The sequence below is a fragment of the Penaeus chinensis genome, chromosome 42 (assembly GCF_019202785.1).
Source record: "Penaeus chinensis breed Huanghai No. 1 chromosome 42, ASM1920278v2, whole genome shotgun sequence".
NCBI classification, from domain to species: Eukaryota; Metazoa; Arthropoda; class Malacostraca; order Decapoda; family Penaeidae; genus Penaeus; species Penaeus chinensis.
The window spans coordinates 13,428,932-13,436,431 of record NC_061860.1 but is presented as its reverse complement, the minus strand read 5'-3'; the positions used below and the strand labels follow the sequence as shown (position 1 = coordinate 13,436,431).

At 48.1% G+C, this 7,500-nt stretch overlaps 1 protein-coding gene across 1 annotated transcript in view; it reads right to left on the bottom strand.

Annotated features, from left to right (window-relative positions):
- LOC125047923 overlaps positions 1-7,500 on the bottom strand; it is a 26,938-nt gene that overhangs the window by 9,392 nt on the left and 10,046 nt on the right. The gene's annotated exons all lie outside the window — the stretch shown is intronic.

Here is a 7,500-nt window from a genome sequence, read left to right as displayed (position 1 = left end):
GGGGGGGGGGGGAGGCGCCCTGCTGTTTTTTGGGAATTTATTAAAGAACTTTATTTCTAGCGACGCCTAGGATGTGTGTCTGCACGTGCATGCGCGAATAAATGATAATGAAAATGATTAATGTTGCTGATAATAACAATATGATTTTAATGAAAATAATGATAGCAATTATCATAGCAATATTAATGATGAAGGTAATACTAATGCTAATACTAATACTAATGTTAATACTAACACTGATATCAATAATAATAGCATGATAGACAGTAGTATAATAACAGTAAAATTAGCAATAATAACAGTGTTGATAATAACGTAATATCAAGGTAACAATAATAAAAGTAACGCCATAACTATACTGAAAATAAGATAAGTATAGATAACAGATAGACAGATAAATAGACAAGATAGATAGATAGATAGATGGATAGATAGATAGATAAATAAATAGACAGATAGACAGACAGATAGATAGATATATAGACAGATAGACAGATGGATAGATAGATAGATAGATAGACAGAGAGATGGATAGATAGATATATAGATAGATAGAAAGAAAGACAGAAAGAGAGAGAGAGAGAGAGAGAGAGAGAGAGAGAGAGAGAGAGAGAGAGAGAGACGAGAAAATGAAAGACAGAGAACAAAAAAGTGGACGAAAGATAGAAAATCACAGAAACAGGAAAATAACAACAACAACAACTACAACAAAAAGAAAAAAAAACACACAATCAAATCAAACAAACATCTAGCAAAACAAACGCACAAACACCATCCCATGCACGCTACCCCCCCACCCCCCACCCCCCCTCCTCCCAAGCAATGAAGGTGAAGTGCGCGAAAGAGATCCTTAACCACATGCCCTCCCCCATCCCCCTCCTTCTCCCCTCCCTCTCCCTCTCCCCCTCCCCCTTACCCTCCCCCTACCTTTCCCTCTCCCCCTCCCCCTCCCCCCTCCCTCTCCCTCTCCCTCATCCTCTCCCCCTCTCCTTCCCCATCCCTCTACCTCTCCCTCTCCCCCTCCCCCTCCCTCTCCCTCTCCCTCTCCCTCCCCCTCTTCCTCTCCCCCTACCCCTCCCCTCTCCCCCCCTCCCCGTACCCTCGCTCCGTTTTCTATCAGCCTCATACATCTCGTGGACGCGCACAGAATGTGTAATAACAACGAAAAATGGATAATAGAAAGAACTAGAAGACGAAAGGGGTTCAGCAAAAGGTAGTGAATGATAAAAAAAAAAAATTAATAAATAAAAAAAAAATGAGATAGTGAGGAATAATAAAGATTGATAAAAATGATAATGTGATGAAAATAAAGCTAAATGATAGTAAAGGTTATCTAACTTTAGCTCGAAAAGACGATCCATTCTAAAATGAACGTAAATGGAGATGATGATGCTAATAATGAAAATGAAAAAAATTATGATAAAGATAATGATCATGATGATGATGATAATGGTGATCATAATATTAAAAGCAACAATACAAAGATAATACTAACACGAATATGCAAGACGAAAGAAAAAAAAAAAGGCATAGGACATTGGAGAAAAAAATATAAACATAGGATCTTGACTTTAAGAAGAAAAAAAAAATTAAAAAAAGCTAAGAAGATACAAGGAAAATGATTTTCAAAAACTCAACCAAAAACTAAAGCCCGGCAGTGCGTTTCTTGCGAGGATCCACATAGTCCAGATCTGCATTAAGATTACAAACATGATTTACATACTAGCCGGATCTCAACTCCCTTTGAAATTAGTTTCCCCGGCAAGATGAAGGGAGAATTAGAAAATGGGAAGATGAGTGAAATAGAAAATGGGAAGATGAGTGAAACAGAAAAAGCGAAAATAAGGATAATAGAAAATGAAAAATAAAGAAAATATGAAATGAGAAAATAAGGGAAAAAAAAAAAGGAGAAAATTAGGAAAGAGAAAATGGGAAAATAAGGGTAATAGAAAATGGGAAATATGGATAATAGAAAAAGTAAGGGATTTAGAAAATGGGAGAAAATAAGGGAAATAGAAAATGGAAAATGAGAGAAATAAGAAACGAGAAAATAAGGGAAAAAAAGGTCAAAATAAAGGAAAAAAAAGGAAACAGAAAATAGGAAAATCATTGAAATAAAAAAGAGGGAAATAGAAAAATAGAAAATAAGGAAATGAGGGAGATAGAATAAAGGAAAATAATGAAAATGGGAATATACTAAAAATGAAAAAAGGAATAACTAAAGAAAATAAATTATGACTATCATTAATATATCATCATTGGGGGGGGGGGGGTTTGGTTTGCGAAGTTCTAGCTTCGCCCGGGCCTTCTAGATATGGCCCGGCCTGTGTCAGCTTTTTTACGGCTGTCTCATTGAGTTGTCTGACACTCGGTGCTTACCGTGGCGGCGGGATTGCCAGCAAGCGCTCCTGCCGCCATGGTGTAAGCATTTCGCATAGCCTCTTTACCAGCACGGCGGCTGTTGTGGGCGGTCCATGTCTCAGGAATTGTGTATGGTTACAATTTTCTAGGTAGTGGACTAGTGTGGCGTTCGGCTCGCCGCAGTGCTTGCAGCACCATTCATCGCGTTCGATTGTTGGGATAATCTGCCATGCACAGTGGTAACCTAGGCGCATTCTGTGAAGAATGACTTCGGTACCTCTGTTGCTTACTTCAGAGAGTGCCAGTGGTTCAGAGCCTGTGGCGTCTGAGTACCAGCTGGCCGAGGGGGAGGTTCTCGTTTCCTCTCTGTGGAGCTGCCGTAGGAAGGTACGACCGACCAAGGCACACTTCTCCATAAGTAATTTTCGGCTCGGTTTTATCGTCATGGGATTTGGGGGCATACCCCTGCCAGCGGCAGCTAGTCTGTCAGCAAGCTCGTTCCCTCTGATGCCGATGTGGCTTGGGACCCAATTGATGATAATTCTTCTACCCTGAGCAAGAATTCTCTGTGCCATTGTGAGAATCGTGGTCAGTAGGTAGATGTTGTCTGTGGGTGAGCTGTGCTGAAGACAGTCAATGGCTGCCCTGGAGTCTGTGTGTATGACCACGTGTCCTTCCCTTAGGGACGCGTGGCCTAGGGCTCCCATGATTGCAACTGCCTCTGCCTGTAGCGAGGAGGCGTTGTCTGTTACCCTCATGGATCGCGTGGCATCCCTAGCTGCAAAGCCGGCGCCTGCAGTGTGGCTCAAGGGATCGACCGATCCATCCGTGTAGTATGTTCTACTACCCGGAGGAGTGATGGCTGCAATGACCCTGTGGGCTTCTGCCTTTAGGCTAGGCATGGGGTATAGGCTCTTTTTCATTGACAGGTTCATTATGTTGAACTCTATCAGGCTCAGTGCCCACGGCGGGGCTTCGGCAAAGTCGGGGTGGGGGGAGTCCATGCCCTTAGCAAGAAGCTGTTCTTTGAGCTGATGGCGTATCAACACCCTGGCTGTATGAGACAGCCAGGAGTTGTTTGCAACGAGCTCGTTGTCTTGTTCGAGGCATCTGACTAATTTTTGTCTTAGGCTTGTGTTCCTGGGAGCCTGGATGACCTTTGACAGAAATTGTGTTGCCGTTAGATCGATTCGTGAGTCCAGGGGGAGAAGGTTTGCCTCCATCAGGAGGTTGAGGACCTTCGTCCACCTCGGGGCACCCAGAATGATCCTGGCAGCTTCATTTTGGACTGTTTCTAATTTGTCTGTGTGCTTTTTCTTTGCAGCAATTAGAGCGACTGAGGCATAGTCCACAATGGGCCGGACAGCATGTACATAGAATGATCTTAGTACTTTGTGTCTGGCCCCTATGCGTCTCCCAGTCATTGCTCTCATGACAGACAGTCTTGCTTTGGTTCGGTCAACCAGGTACTGGACCTCCTTATGGAAGGAGAGGGTCCGGTCTATCCTTACCCCAAGGTATAGGTAGTCCTTGACCCATTCTAATTCCACTCCCTGGATTTTCAGTCTTGTGCCTCGAACTCTCTGTCTTAAAGCCATGGCTTTGGATTTGGCAGCAGAAATCTTTAGTCCCGTCCTACAACACTCCTCTGACACGAGGTCCAGACAACGCTGGGCTTTATTCTGGCTGCGTGGTCCAGTGGAGGTGATAGCGAGATCGTCTGCATACGAGATGATCTGGCACCCCACTGGGAGGTTTATGTTGAGGATACAGGACATTAAAGTGTTGAATAGGGCTGGACTGAGAACCCCACCCTGTGGCGTTCCATTTTCGAGCGGCATGTGCTGCGATAGGTGACCCTGGAATTTGACATTGGCAGTCCTGTTCCTGAAGTAGTCACCTATCCAAGCCAAGAGCTTTCCTCTGATTCCCTTCTGGATCAGGCTTTCCTGAATGGCAAGCGGACTTGCCAGTTCAAAAGCCTTCTCCAGGTCAAGGAATACCACCACAGCTGGGCCCTTGCTGATTGTGCTTAAGAGCGTGGCTAAGCTGTGTGCTGTGCCCATGCCCCTTGTGAACCCGTGCAGGTGTTCGTGCGGGGGTCCCGTTTTCCATTGAAGCCGGTTTAGTACCATCCTCTCAGCCGTCTTGGCCAGGCAGCTGAGCAGAGAGATGGGGCGGTACTTCCCCGGCTCCTTTGGTTTTGGGACGGGAACTATGGTAGCCCTCTTCCAACTCTGGGGTAGAGTGGAAGTTTCCCAGGACTTGTTGATGAGTTGCAAGAGTGCACGCTCACCTGCTAGTCCTAGGTGGGTGATAATGGGGTACGAGATCCCATCAGAGCCCGGGGCTGTGTTGGAACTGGTTTTATAGGCTTTCCTTAGTTCCCTCAGAGAAAAGATAACGTCTGAGTTATCGGGTTCGGCTGCCCTTTCTCTGATCTGAGCGTGTCTGTCTGGCTGTAGACGCTCTTGTCTTGCCCTCAGCTCGGCTGGCAGACTGTTGCTGCTCGTTCTCGCAGAGAACTCGTGCGCCAGTCTGTTAGCCTCTGCTTGGGGGTCGTGATGGGTGCACCTCGGGGCTGAGCGGCTGGTAGCTCGCTTGACCCGTTGCCACAGCTCTGAAAGGGTGGTTTGGTGGTCGAAGGACTCACACCATTCCAGCCACTTTTCCTGCCTGACTCTGTTGGCAGTTTCCTTGGCATCCGTGACAGCTTCCCTTAGGAGGGATAGGTTGTCAGGGGTTCTTTGCCTTCGGAATAGTTTTCGGCACATGTTAACCCTGTGGTTGACCTCCCTGATCTCGTCATTGAAGTACCAGGCGTCTTTGTGACTTCTGGACCCAGGCCGAGTTTTGGGTATGGTCTGTGAGGCTGCTTCATTAATGGCGTTTAGCAGGCTGGCTTCGAGCACTTCCACATTTTCGCTTTGTGGGGGATTGTTGCATCTCAGACAGAGGGCCAAGGCGTTTTGAAACGCCTGCCAGTTGGCCTTGTCTGTTTTCCATCTTGGATTTGGTCTTAGGATTTCGGCTGGGCCAGCATCCATGAGGGTAGTTATAGTGCCGTAATGGTCACTTGTGACGGTCTCATCGACACACCAGCCAATCCTCCCCACCAGAGTCGCAGTGGCCAGGGTGAGGTCTAGGACCCCTCCTCTGACATGCGTTGGCTCTTGGGTGTTGAGGAGAGCGATCTCAGGGAATGTCTCTAGCACGTCGGCTATGTGATAGCCGGCCGCATCCGGTGCCCGGCAGGGAGCCAGGATGGGGTGGTGTGCATTGAAGTCTCCCCCTATGATCACTCGGTCGTGTGCAGCAGAAGCACAGACCTGGCTGATGTCTAAGCTTTTACAGCGTGGCCGGCTGTACACATTGTACAGTTTGAGGGGCCCCCCGGCCAGGTGAACCTCGACGGCAAGGGATTCAACATCATCTCCACAGTGCGATGCATCGGCTATTGCGGAGCAGGGGATTGTTGCTCTCACAAGGGTGATCAAGCCTCTCTTGCCAGGTGTTCGTGGCAGTGTGAAGGCATGGTACCCTGAGAAGCGAACAGTGTCCACTGTTAATGTCTCCTGGAGCATGACAATGTCAATGTTCCTTGATCGCACTACTGCTTGGAGAAAAGCGTTCTTTGCAGAGAAGCTATTGATGTTCCACTGTAGGATGCTTAGATGGTGTGTCATGATGTTACTCAGTGATAGTTACATCAGAGACATCGTCGGAGTCTGACAACTCCATTGCGAGGTCCTCGCTAGTTGAGGGCTCCTCGTCTGTTGTCAGGCTATCCTTGGGTCCACTGGGGGGTGGAGAGCCTTTGGTAGCTCTGACTTTGGTTGGTTCGGCTTTTCTCTCAGGCTTTTTCTTGGCTGGCCTTGCTGGCCTTGCCTGGGCAATATCAGCGTGATCTGGCTCTGGCTGCACAGATTCAGCCTGTTTTGGCTCTGCCTGTGAAGGCATGGCCTGGTTTGGAGTGGGGAGGGGAGTCTCGTCCTGGGGTGAGGGTGAGGCTGGTTTTTCTCTAGTCAGCTTTCTTCCCTTCAGGGCTGCGACAGTCTGGGTCATTGCCGTCATGGCGACCGAAACTGCCTTCTCGGCCTCCTCACTCGACCTCCCCAGGGCTGTTGCTACTGCTGTGACAACAGCAGTTAACAGGAGAGTCATATCGTCCTCGTCAAAGAGGAGATGATCATCTGTTGGGGAGGTTTTTGTGGTGCTCTTAGAAACTTTTTTCTTTAGTTTCTTTTTCTGCACCTTTGGCATTGTCGGAAACTCCTTTTTGTTGGAGACATCCGGTGTCGGCTGGGGGGCGGCTTCCTTCCTCTTAGGAGGTCGGGGGGCCTTTTCGCTTTTGTTCCTTCCCCAGACATGGGTGCCCGGTGGGGCAGGAACAAAGTCTGATCGGTTTTGAGCAACCTCTTGTCGCCTGAGGGCCGCCTTTTTCCTGACAGAGCAAGTCAGGCTCCAGGCATGATGCTTCTTGGCACAGTTGGGACATTTGGCTGTTGTGTCCCTCTTTTCCTCTTTGTATGCCTTGAGGCATACCTCTGTGTTGTGTGCCTTGCTACAGACACCACATTTAGGCTTGGCTGTACAGTTAGCCTTGTGGTGACCGTATTTCTGGCACTTGAAACACCGAAGTGGTTCTGGCACATACGTTCGAAGGTTGTAGGTGCCCCAGTTACCCAGATCAAGGGTAGTGGTTGGGGCACCTTTCATGGTCACCAGGACTTGCCTGGTTGGGGTCTTCCCCTTCGACATTCGGGAAGCCTGCACGACCTGTGGGTGTGAAGCGATCAGCTCCACATCGTACGAGACTGAGAAGCCAAGTAGCACCATCTTGGTTCTCTTTTCCTCGGGAATTAGTGGGGAAAGACTCACTTTTCTCCCATCAGTTAGCTCCTTCGTTTCCCGGAGGAAATTTAAGGTAGCTTGATCTTTGGGCATTATGATCATGCCCTGATCTCGGGCGACCCGGATCGACAACCGGATTTTCCGTTGCAACTCCAATGCCCTGACCAATTGGTAGGCATTGTCGAAGCCTTCGGGTTTAGCTGGCACTTTGAACTGGGTGAAGCGTTTAGGGGGTCCCGACTCTTCATCAGAGTCGGTATCCGGCCTCGGACGCTTCGGCCCGCC